The following is a 13,542-nucleotide window of genomic DNA, read 5'->3' as shown; positions in this document are numbered from 1 at the left end:
TCAAATCCGAGGTTCTATGTGATTAAAATATATAATTTGTATCCCAACACAATAATGCCTCCTAAGATATTGGATGCTCTTCAAAAAAGAGAAATCTCTCATATTTGTGTTATGATGTCTAGACATTAATTCTTAGGGAAAAAGTAAAAAAAATCAGAAAATCAGAGGTTATATGATTTTTCAGCAGGCTCAGCATAGTTACTGTTTATTAAACATTTTTGTCATTTGTTTTTTGTTGCTAAGTGAACTACCTTGCCTTATTTATCTTCATTCACTTAAATCTTTCTAGCATAAACCTATTTTCAAGATTATGTTAGTGATGTTTTTTATTCTGTAGAATAATAACACCATATCATATAATATCATCAATAAATGAGTCTACTGTTTATGTTGTCAGTAAAGTATAAAGTATTATTCAAATGTCTATTTTATACCAAAATAAGTAAATAGTACAATTCCTTTCTCCCTATTATCGAAAAATACAAGTCAGCTTTTAGTAAAGAAAATATGAAAGTATAAAAAAGAAAAGCAAATTAGCATTAATGCCATTTTTGAAATGGCATTTAAATAACTGATGTGTCAGGGTAAAAGCCTGAGTTAAAAACATTAGTAGAGCATATAATATTTCTCAAATCCTCAGCAGTTTTCAAATCCTTCAGAGTTTTCTTTGTGGTAGCCAACACATATAAGATAAATAGGCTGAGGCATAAAGAAATACCAGATAAAATTGTTAAAGATGTCAAATCATTTTTGTAAAACATTTACTGGGGATATCAACATACACAAAACAAATTTCTCTAAATTGCCAATTTTCAGTAGACAAATACATCTGTGATTTAAAAAAAAAAAATACCTTCTCAATTTGTTTTACCAACCTGAAAATCACCTCAATAAACTACAGTGAAAATGTTAGCATTGAGCATCTCTTTAAAATGTAATAAAAATTAGGCTCAGAAAGGTTATTTAACATGACTGATGCCACACAGGAGCTTGAGTTCTTATTTATATTCTCTATGACATGTAATAATAAATATAAAGAAAAGTTAATGTGAAAAAGAACTTCACTGCTTGTAGCATGTCAATTCACACAGTTGACAACGGTGATTAGCATTTGAATAGATAGAGGGTAGTGGAATCTTTGGTCTTCACTAATATCAAAGGTCAGTAGATTTAGAAATAAAAGATGAGCTTGGATTTTCCTTTTCAAAACCAGCCAAATGAAAGTCAAAAAACAACTAGAAATAATTTTTAACTTTCACTTATTTTTCACAAGGCATGTATTTTATTCCCTTAAGGCCAAGGCTTTTGCAGCCTCTTCCCAATACTGCAGGCCACAGAATTCGGTAAAATACTAAAAAAATGAACATTTCATCCTTGGCTGAATATTGTTATTGCTCTATGGTTACATTGTGCACCGTATATAGATATAATTTATCTATTTTTCCATTAAACAAAATCATAACTGGCAAGTAGAGGTATGGAATTGGCTTCTGTAGTGTTGCTCTCTTTATAAGATGTGATGTCCTCATTCTAGCTGTGCTAGCTTTTTGCAGCAGCAGTTTTTGTTTGTAAAATGAAACAGCACCACCTTGTATCCTGAAGTAAAGTTACAGCTTCTTTAAAATATCTAACATTCAGATGTTTACACATTTCAAATATATGTAGTAAGCGTCATATTATGAAGTAGATAAAATTTAATTATAGGCCTGCTCTGTGCTAGATTCAGCTGTGTAATTACTAAACCACTAAACTGATACTGCTGTATTTGTGCCCCCAAAATACATACTTTTAGATATAAACTTACCCTGATACAACCAAATGCAGAAAAATATGTTAAAATGTGTAATAGCTATCAAATGGCAAATTGTCTCTCACGGCTCACAAAAATGATAATTCGATTAAATGTTGAGATCTCCCCTAACCTTGTTATTTTAGGACTCCATCAGTCCATATGTACATACAAAATGAAACATAAGTCCTAATCTATAAGGTAGGTAGATGTTTTAGATAGTTATTAAGTTCATGGAAGTACATACACAAATACTTTGCTATCATATAAATATATACATATAAACAATTCACCTAATTAAAATTATTAGAGATTTCCCAGTAGAAATCGGTGGCATTTCTTAAATATCTTTTAAATAAATTTAACCACAAAAATAATACTTAACAAATATATGCATAGATGTTGAAACTCTTAACCAGGATTATGAAACAGCGTTCACTGAAATCTAAGTTAATACTTATGTTTATGACTCAGAAAAATTGTGAAGTACAGCATAGCACTACATTAATATATTCAAATGTTTCTTTAAAAGTTCATGTGTATTATATATCATATTTTTGAAAGATTTTCTTATGTCTAAATTATGGCATATTTCAAACAAATATAATTCACAATTCATCAGAAATATAAAGAATATTAAAATATATTTGCGTAAAATCTAAACTTTCTAAAAGCTATTATATGAGTTTTTGATTGCCAGGGTAATGTTTGTATTATGATTTCTAGATCAATTGTTTCATGATATATTTGAATTTTTGGCCAGAAATACAACATTTAAGATGAAATAAGATATCTGATTTTTCTCCTTGCCAACACAGTATTATTCTCAAAGATACACAATTGCCAAGTAGGGGTTACAGACCTTATATTTTGCATTTTATGATTTGATTTTATGCCATAAAGTCAAAGTATATTATAGGAATACTTAAGCCCAGCCAGGTGTCTGGAATTTCACTTCCCATATCTTTGATTGCTTTATAATCTAATTTTCTATAAGGAAAATTCACTTATCACATTCTTCTTTGCATTACAAGTGTCTCTTTGCAAGTCTCTTCTGGAAGGTATCAGAAGGCTTGCATTGTGTCTGCCTTATTGTTTTAATACAAGTGCCTATAGTAGTGACTGGTACATAAGAGGCACTCAATAAATATGTTTCTATAAATACATTTTCTCATATAACTGACAGAGTAGGAGTATGTGGTATAAAAAAGTTCACAAAGCTGCAGTTCCAAGCTGTACTCCTACTCATAGTTATGAAAGTACGATATACTTAGTGAAAAGTGAAAAAAGGAACGTATCTGTCCTTATAGTTCCAAGTAGCAGACAGATAACCCACTTCCATTTTGATCCTTCCATTATTTATTCTATCAATCTTAAGGATGGTATGCATGCTGCTTATTTTTATCAGAATTTTAAAAATGGGGCTTGGGTTGTGGAAACTTCTACTTTCTGTAGCCTGTGGAGTAACTGTAATCTTCTAAGAGGTATAAATATTTTGTCACACCCAAGGATAATTTTAATTACTATTGCTCTTATTTTAATCTTCTGAATTAGTTTAACTTAACACCTACTTTACCAAAAATGGGACTCAATAAATATTTTTAAATTAATAAATGAATCATATTTGATGCAAAATACATATTAAAATAAAACCTATCTATATGTAGGCATTTAAACAAAGGTAGGAGATAAGAATTTTATGTAATTAAAATATTCTTCATACAAGAAAATTTTGCAAGGGTTTTCTGTCATTTGCAAGTACAAAATTATTAATAATAACAAGTAGAGAATCCATCCAGGTTTTTATTTTATCTATAGAGGAATTTTAAAAAATATATCTGGGAACTGGGAAAATTATTTTAGGATGGTAAATGACTATTGATTCTATCAAACCTTCAAATTCTCAGAATATTCATTCTCCTATAAAGCTTGACAATTTTTCAGTTCCTATCTGCTGTGATTCTTATATTGACCCAATTTTGAGCTCTACTGCCTTGAAAAAGTAAAACCCTATATTCTGTAACTATTTCAAAGTCTTCTGGAAGTTGAAAAATGAGATGGGGTAAAATATTAAATTATAACAAATTCATTTAATCACTTCATTAAAGTATGAAACTAAAATTAGATAATATATTCAATAAATATGATTCAAAGTTGAACATATGGTATATTCAGGAAATAATATTTTAAAATATTCCAAACTTATGATTTCTAGGAAATGAAGAAACAAAAATTGGTGAATATTTAGGGAATGGGTTTGATTCAAAATTAAAGTTATATTAATGTGAACATTATTAGACTCTAAGTAGAGGACAGAATATGCTTGCTGATGACCTTATAATTATTAACTGTGAATTAAACTGAATTGCTTCAGATCAGATGCTGGGCAAGAGAGGATGGGGAAGAATTTAGTAGCTAATTTCATTTTACTTACAATAGGGAACAAATAGACCATAGTCAAAAAAGGAGGATTAAGGGTGCTAGGAAAGGTACTTAGTATGAAGGTAACCACGAGGACGGAAATAAATGAGCCTACTTAGATTCCAAAAAAGTTAAAAAGAGCTGGGCACAGTGGCTCATGCCTGTACTCCCATCACTTTGAGAGGCTGAGATGGGCGGATCACTTGAGGTCAGGAGTTCAAGACCAGCTTAGCCAACATGGTGAAACCCCATCTCTACTAAAAATACAAAAAGTAGCAGGGCTTGGTGGCAGGCATCTGGAATCCCAGCAACTCGGGAGACCGAGGCAGGGGAATCGCTGAGAGGCAGAGGTTGCAGTGAGCCAAGATCACACCACTGCACGCCAGCCTGGGCAACAGAGTGAGATTCCATCTCAAAAATAACAACAACAATACTAATAATAGAAAGATCTATCTATTTTAAGAACAGAAAAATTAATACACAATTGAAGAATAATGAAAATATTAAAGGGGATGTGGAACTATTGCCCCTAAGAAGAGGGAGGAAATAGGGTAGAGGAACTAGCTCAGAAACAAGACTTCTTTGCCTATGCCTTGTTTTGGAGATGTGCCTCTGGAAACTGATCAACATTTTTCCATGTACCTTTGCAACACAACTACATTCTTTCAAAGAAATTTACAAAAATAAGCAATAAACAAATGAACCTGTGTTTTCAGTTGGTGGTATAAAGAGGTGAAATACTAAAAGTGAATTTAAGGCATAGTAATCCCCCAGAGGGATATGTGTTAAGGACAAAACTATTACTTTGATTGTGATAATGGTATCATGAGTGTTTGCTTATGATTGTGCACATCAAATTGTGCACATCAAATATGTGCAGTTCTTTGTATCTTAATTATACCTCAATAAGGCTGTTTTAAAATCTACAAAAGAAAATTCAAACATTCAAGCACTCATGTTTTTGTTGTAGTGTTTTTTGTTTTGTTGTTTGTTTTTAATGAGACAGGTCTCACTCTGTTGCCCAGGCTGGCATGCAGCGGCATGATCATGGATCATGTCTCATTGCAGCCTCTACATCCTAGGTTTAAGTGATCCTGCTACCTCAGCCTCCCGAGTAGCTGGGAATGCAAGTACACACCATAATGTCAGCTTTTTTTTTTTTTTGGTAGAGATGGGGTTTCACTATGTTGCCCAGGCTAGTCTCAAACTCCTGGTCTCAAGCAATCCTCCCACCTTAGCGTCCCAAAGTACTGGGATTACAGGCATGGGCCACTGTGCCAGGCCTAGTGTTGGTATTTTAATACTGATATACTTACATGTGTAATACGGGATAAAAGCAAATGAGTAATTGTTTTTTATTTGAATTCCAACAATCTCAGTGTTATTGAGAACTGGAATTCTTAGCACAGACATAACAGAAAAATAATTAATAGGAAGGAGTTTAAAGTAAAAACCCTGGAGGTCCTGAATTTGAATTCAATGTAGTGGTATGAATTAATGAGATATTTTAATAAAAATATATTTAAGAAAATATCTTCCTCAAAGTAAGTGTATTTGTTATCTATTTTAATTTAAAAACAGCAACAATGACCAACCATTTATAATGAATCTAGATTTGGTCATAAAATATCTATCTATCTATCTATAGATATTCTCTCCATTTCTTTCTCTGTCTCTCACACACACATACTCTCTCTCTCTCTCTCTCTCTCCCTCCCTCTCTCACTGGAAGGAACCAGGGCTTCTTGAAGAAAAGACTGTAGCAGGAGAACTTCAAGATGAAATAGACTGTATTTTCATATCAGAGAGCAAGGAATCTTTCAAAGATATTTTGAATGCTGTATTGAAACTACTCAGAAATAATCTTAAAAAAAATTTCACTTGGATTTAGAAAGTTTGAGAATTAACTGCAATAGACTGAAACATACCAAACATATAACATGAGTTTGTAATGAGACTAAAAAACAAAACAAAATAAAACAAAAAAGCAACTCCATCCACCGATTGGTTACCATTGAAATTTTTTTAATTATTTATTTTGAAATTATTAAAATAAAAAAAGAATCAATCATTTATCCCACCTTACACTAATCATTCCACTGGGTGACCAAATACTATTTGACTAGATGAAGAAATTATCTCTTAATAGAAATATTTCATCTCATATATGAAGAAATAGTGATTGAATGAAAATGCCCCTTTTGAGTATGAAGTAGTGAAATAAACCCTATGAATTCTGAAAGGAAAAGATCAAGGTCAATCTTCTCCATGAAGGTTAAACACCTATGTGCATCTAACTCTACCACTCATTTTTAATGTAATTGCTGAATTCTAAAAATCCATATTTTATCATTTAGAAATATATTCTAATTTACAACACTCATTTTTCTAATTGTTTCATAAATCATTTGAAGAAGAGACTTGGGGATGGTTATGCAGATATTGAGCTCCTTATTTGAGAATATAAAGATGTGTGAAAGACAATCTAGAGTATCGTCAAATTCACCAAGTACTGACTACTGCTATTCAATCTGAAATTTTTACAAAATTTGAAGTTCTAAGAACTTAACACTTAGGTTTTTGAATGAAATCTCTCTCTCTTTCCCTATTTGAATTTCTTGTTACTTCAAAAGATGAAATGGAAAGTCAATATTTGACTCCCTAGATTATTTAAATTTTTGAAAACTTAAAAAAAAATTATGAGTATAATTGCAAATGAATTTTAAGTAGACGTTATCTCTAGAAAAAAGATTCATGCAGGCAGTGTGATACCTACCTACAGTTCCAGCTACTTGGGAGGCTGAGGCAGGAGGATGGGGAGAGTCCCTTGAGCCTAGGAGCTGGAGGCCAGTCTGAGCAACATAGCAACAGCAGTCTATAAAAACAAAACAAAACAAAAAGATACAAAATAAGAGTGAAGGGCAAGAGAGGCATCACATTAGCAGAAAAAAAATGCAATTCTAATTTCCACAGAGCTGAAATTTCAGAATAAAATTTCAGAATAAAATTTCCTTATTAAGACTAAGTGTGCAAATAAAGCATACAAAATAGTGAATACCACAATAAGAATAAATATACCAAGAAAATATTCTTCCAAAAATATTTATTTGTAGATAGAAAATACCTCCTTTATGAATTTTTAATGAATTTACAGATTTCTAAAATATTCCCTATATCTAAACTTTATTTTCTTGATGGTGTTTATTATATAATACTATAAATAATTATTTATTGCTCATATTTTTCTCCTTGACTAGAATAAAGTGTTCTTGAATATAATAAAATCTTAGTATCTTGTACAATGTTTAAATTTCTTGCACAAGACAGATCTATAGAGAATAAAGAAATATTGAATAAATAAATAAATTATGAATAAATAAATTGCTTATGTCCTGTTATGTTGAGAAAGTCATGTAGATATAGAAACTCAAAATTTTAGTAAAGATTTTGACTCTATTATTCATAATATTCTCTCAAAAAGATAGAATATTTCTCCTCAAACTTTACAATTCATCCGGGGGTTTTGTTGAAATTCAGATTTTGATTCAGAAGGTTTGGGATGGGGCATCAGATTCCACCTTTCTAATTAATCCTTACAAGCAAGATTTAAGGAAAGCATTTTCATGTTATTTTTTCTACTATCAGGATCTTCCCACGCCATTTTATAACTCTGGCCCCTTGGAAATCGGGACATCATACAATTCAATGATTAAAACTCAGTCTTAAATGTCAGGCAGACTTAGGTTAACCTTGAAACTCTAAATTTGGTGGACAAGTTACTTATCTAAGTTACTATGTCTGAAAAATGCAGACAATGAAAATTTCCAGGTACACAATACGTGTGAGGCATAAATGAGCAAAATATACTGTATGTAAAATATTTAGAGTGGTGGTAGTAATAGTAGTACTATTATCATTAAATGATTAATAATAGTAGCAGGAATCATGATACTGGTAGAGATGGAGGAGATAGTTGTGATATTGATTACTATGATGTAAAGAACATAAAACAAGTTTATTTTGCCAAATCTTGGGACATTTTATTGACTTCATGATACTTGCCAGTATCTGTGAACATTCTACTCAATGTCTCAATCCAGGTCAGATAAAATTATTTTATAACATTTGATATATAGGTTGGCAGCTGTCCCATATTCACTAATACATTTCAAAATTCTCTCTCCTTTAATTTTCTCTCCTGCAATCACAGAAACAATCATGACTACTTAATAAAATGTTAATGGAGCGTGTGGACTTTTATTGAATTTTCCCTTAAGAAAAGCTAAACAGACCAACTCTGAAGATGTATAAAATGTAAAAATGTGATGGAAGTAGTTTTCCTCAGAATTCTTTAGTTAAATTTGAAGCAAAAAGAAAAAACATAACCATTAGAAAATTCCCCAATGGCAGGTAAAATATTTTATTACATTTTACTGCCAAATATCAACTATATAGAGTATATATAAAATATATACTAAGCATTTGCTTTGGATGGATGTGACTCAAAGATCAACCTGTGATAACAACGACTTTTTTTTTTTTTTTTTTTGGAAAGTTCAAACAGGAAGGAGGCTGTTGAGATAACCTAAATATCTGGGAATTTATAGTTTTATGTCAACAACTCTATCAAAAGCCTGGCTGTGACAATGGAGGGGGAAAATACGTCATCATTAATGGGCAGGACATTTGAGTGTGAATAAATCTCAAAACACAAAATAAAGAACTCTTAGTAGACCATGTAACTTTTCTAATTTTTGCTAAAAGTAGTGACACCGTGTTGCCAATGCATAACCCAATCTGCAATGATAGAGAATAATTTTGCCTAAGGATTAAAATCAATAAAATTATAGTGAAATTTGAAAAAGGCATATCATGGAGATCTCCAGCCACTCCTGTAACTAATGGTCATAGCTCTTTAGTAGGTAACATTTTTCTCTCTTAGCCCCATTTCTGACTATCAGAGAATGAACTGCAGAAACCCAAAAAGGAAAGAGTAGGAAAGATCATGAAAGATACTACACTTTTTCTTTTCTTTTCTTTTTTTTTTTTTTTTTTTTGAGATGAAGTCTCACTCTGTCACCCAGGCTGGAGTTCAGTGGCATAATCTCAGCTCACTGCAACCTCTACCCACTGGGTTCAAGTGATTCTCCTGCTTCAGCCTCCCGAGTAAGTGGGATTTACAGGCACCTGCCACCACGCCCGGCTAGTTTTTGTATTTTTAATAGAGATGGGGTTTCACCACCTTGGACAGGCTGGTCTTGAACTCCGGAACTCGTGATCCACCTGCCTCATCCTCCCAGAGTGGTGGGATTACAGGTGCCCGCCACCATGCCTGGCTGATACTATACTTATAAATTACACAGAATGTGCCCGATGTTCTTCTGAAATATGAAGATAAATGTATGTCATTAATAGGCTCATATAGATGGTTAACCTTTACTCTGGCTTCATAATTTCACATTTCCAAGATAGCTAGGCTTCCAATTTTTTGCAAAACATCTGAACTTTCTTAGTGAGGGGCTTGTTTTAATAACAGAAAGATAACAAAAATTCTTCAAATAGGTGCCTCCCACCAGACCTCTTATTAACTACAAAAAATGTAAAACCTCACAGGTACCCACTTGGCCTTTTCTGACAGAGAAAACCAAGTTTAGTAATTTCAGCTTGAAAACATAGAAAGGTTAAAATATAAAGCCCAGAAAATTCCTTGGGACATTTAACTTCAGTTTAGGAGTTAAATATACGGCTTCAGAGATCCTTGTAAGAAAAGGCAGAATGGCTTAGTGGACCAAAGTATGTGAATTGGAATCAGATGTCCGTGAAAGCCAACCTTGAACTTGCCACCTTGCAAAATCTTTTTAATCATTCTGTCCTTAGAATCTTCAGTTACTAAGTAGGGTGCACTACCTTACACAGGAGCCAGGATGAAAATTTATAACTTATAAACCTGAAGTTACAGTGTCATTAAGCAGATCCTGACTCCATTACAACATATTCTGGGCTTAGATTGAGAAATGTGAGGAATTGGATTCAATGTTTTATAGTATATGATATGCTCATTCCAGAGCATAAATTGAATCAACCAACTGCACCTTCATACACAAAGCAAAGCGCATATTGCCAGTTAGTCATCTTGATAAAAATTGAAAATAAATGTCTTTGCAAATGTTAATGTTCTCATTCAAAATGTTCTCTTCTAAAATTAGAATCAGTTCCCATTGCTTTCATTTTCACATTTGTAGCATTATTTTGTAAATGGATAACTACAAGCAATTTATAATGAGGTTACATTAATTTACTACAATAAATCTAGAATTCTTAAATGTTATGTATTATTGGATTTATGTCATGCAACATATGGCATAGATGCATTACCATATGCTATTTTTGTGATATTTAAAGAAAGAAGCAAAGTTTATTTCAGTTGTTCATCCATTCAATCTATTTATTTGTTCAACAAATAATAATTAAATACAGTAGTCCCACTTTATCCCTGGTTTCATTTATTCAGAGTCAACTGCATTCCGAAAGTAGGAGAGTACAGTACAATATGATGTTTTGAGAAAGAGAGAGAAAGCAAGCAAGCACATTCATATAACTTTTATTACAATATGTTGTTACAATTATTGTCTTATTATAAGTTTTTGTTGTTTATTTCTTGCCAAACCTAATTTATAAATTAAACTTTATTGTAGTTTTGTATATATAAGATAAATCATAGTATATATATGGTATGGTATTATCCATAGTTTCAAGCATCTACTGGGGTCTTGAACATATGCCCTGCATAAAAGGAGGGCCATTGTACCTAATATTTTCTAGGCTCTATGACAAATGCTAGGTATACAAAAAAAAAAAAAAAATACACACAAGCATGTTCTTGTGAAACTTACACTATAGTGGGAAAGACAAAATTAAAATAAATAAATGAATAAATATATAAATGCACAAATAAGAGCACAAATAAAAATAACTTGAAAATCACCTATAGGGATTAAGCAACATTTTGTAAGTTTAAATTAGATAATTGGATCACGGGTCTTGGGAGCAAAATTTAAGCTGAGATCTGTCCTTCAAATAGAAGTCATGCAGGTAAAGAACATTCCAGAGAGCTCCTAGCACATGTGAATGCCTGGAATAGGCAGTCAGTTCATAAGTTCAAGGAACTGCAAGAGGGACAATGTTATTGCAGAAGTGAGTTAGGGAGACAATATTTGGAGATGAAGTTAGGGTGGTATTCAAATCTGGATCCTACAAAAACCCAATTGAATGGCATGGAAGTTGGTTTTTAACAAAGTGATAATATGATTAAATGTACAATTAGAAAGTATCATTTTGAAATTTATGAATAATAACTTATTTGAAGACAAGAATAAAACAAGGAAACCAAAGAGAAGTCCAGAAAAAAATATATATAGTGTCTTGAGTTAGAATGATGCCAGTAGAAATGCAAACAACCATACCTAGTCAAGAAACATTGGGTGCATAAAATTATCAAAAATATGTAATAGATTAGATATTTAAAAACGACATCAGAAAGTGAGAAGAATAATTCCAAACTATCTATTTTGAGTATCTGTATTATGAAGGAGACATTTACTTTGTGACATTCACTTTATTTTTTTTTATTTTTTTTAATTTATTTATTATTATTATACTTTAAGTTGTAGGGTACATGTGCATAACGTGCAGGTTTGTTACATATGTATACTTCTGCCATGTTGGTGTACTGCACCCATCAACTCATCATTTACATCAGGTATAACTCCCAATGCAATCCCTCCCCCCTCCCCCCTCCCCATGATAGGTCCCTGTGTGTGATGTTCCCCTTCCTGAGTCCAAGTGATCTTATTGTTCAGTTCCCACCTATGAGTGAGAACATGCGGTGTTTGGTTTTCTGTTCTTGTAATAGTTTGCTAAGAATGATGGTTTCCAGCTGCATCCATGTCCCTACAAAGGACGCAAACTCATCCTTTTTTATGGCTGCATAGTATTCCATGGTGTATATATGCCACATTTTCTTAATCCAATCTGTCACTGATGGACATTTGGGTTAATTCCAAGTCTTTGCTATTGTGAATAGTGCTGCAATAAACATACGTGTGCATGTGTCTTTATAGCAGCATAATTTATAATCCTTTGGGTATATACCCAGTAATGGGATGGCTGGGACATATGGTACATCTAGTTCTGGATCCTTGAGGAATCGCCATACTGTTTTCCATAATGGTTGAACTAGTTTACAATCCCACCAACAGTGTAAAAGTGTTCCTATTTCTCCACATCCTCTCCAGCACCTGTTGTTTCCTGACTTTTTAATGATTGCCATTCTAACTGGTGTGAGATGGTATCTCATTGTGGTTTTGATTTGCATTTCTCTGATGGCCAGTGATGATGAGCATTTTTTCATGTGTCTGTTGGCTGTATGAATGTCTTCTTTTGAGAAATGTCTGTTCATATCCTTTGCCCACTTTTTGATGGGGTTGTTTGTTTTTTTCTTGTAAATTTGTTTGAGTTCTTTGTAGGTTCTGGATATTAGCCCTTTGTCAGATGAGTAGATTGCAAAAATTTTCTACCATTCTGTAGGTTGCCTGTTCACTCTGATGGTAGTTTCTTTTGCTGTGCAGAAGCTCTTTAATTTAATGAGATCCCATTTGTCAATTTTGGCTTTTGCTGCCGTTGCTTTTGGTGTTTTAGACATGAAGTCTTTGCCCATGCCTATGTCCTGAATGGTACTACCTAGGTTTTCCTCTAGGATTTTTATGGTATTAGGTCTAACATTTAAGTCTCTAATCCATCTTGAATTAATTTTCGGATAAGGAGTAAGGAAAGGATCCAGTTTCAGCTTTCTACTTATGGCTAGCCAATTTTCCCAGCACCATTTATTAAATAGGGAATCCTTTCCCCATTTCTTGTTTCTCTCAGGTTTGTCAAAGATCAGATGGCTGTAGATGTGTGGTATTATTTCTGAGGACTCTGTTCTGTTCCATTGGTCTATATCTCTGTTTTGGTACCAGTACCATGCTGTTTTGGTTACTGTAGCCTTGTAGTAGAGTTTGAAGTCAGGTAGCGTGATGCCTCCAGCTTTGTTCTTTTGACTTAGGATTGTCTTGGAGATGCGGGCTCTTTTTTGGTTCCATATGAACTTTAAAGCAGTTTTTTCCAATTCTGTGAAGAAACTCATTGGTAGCTTGATGGGGATGGCATTGAATCTATAAATTACCTTGGGCAGTATGGCCATTTTCACGATATTGATTCTTCCTATCCATGAGCATGGTATGTTCTTCCATTTGTTTGTGTCCTCTTTTATTTCACTGAGCAGTGGTTTGTAG

This window comes from Macaca mulatta, chromosome 4 (genome assembly GCF_049350105.2).
Source record: "Macaca mulatta isolate MMU2019108-1 chromosome 4, T2T-MMU8v2.0, whole genome shotgun sequence".
NCBI lineage: Eukaryota > Metazoa > Chordata > Mammalia > Primates > Cercopithecidae > Macaca > Macaca mulatta.
Note: the sequence above shows the minus strand (reverse complement) of the source record.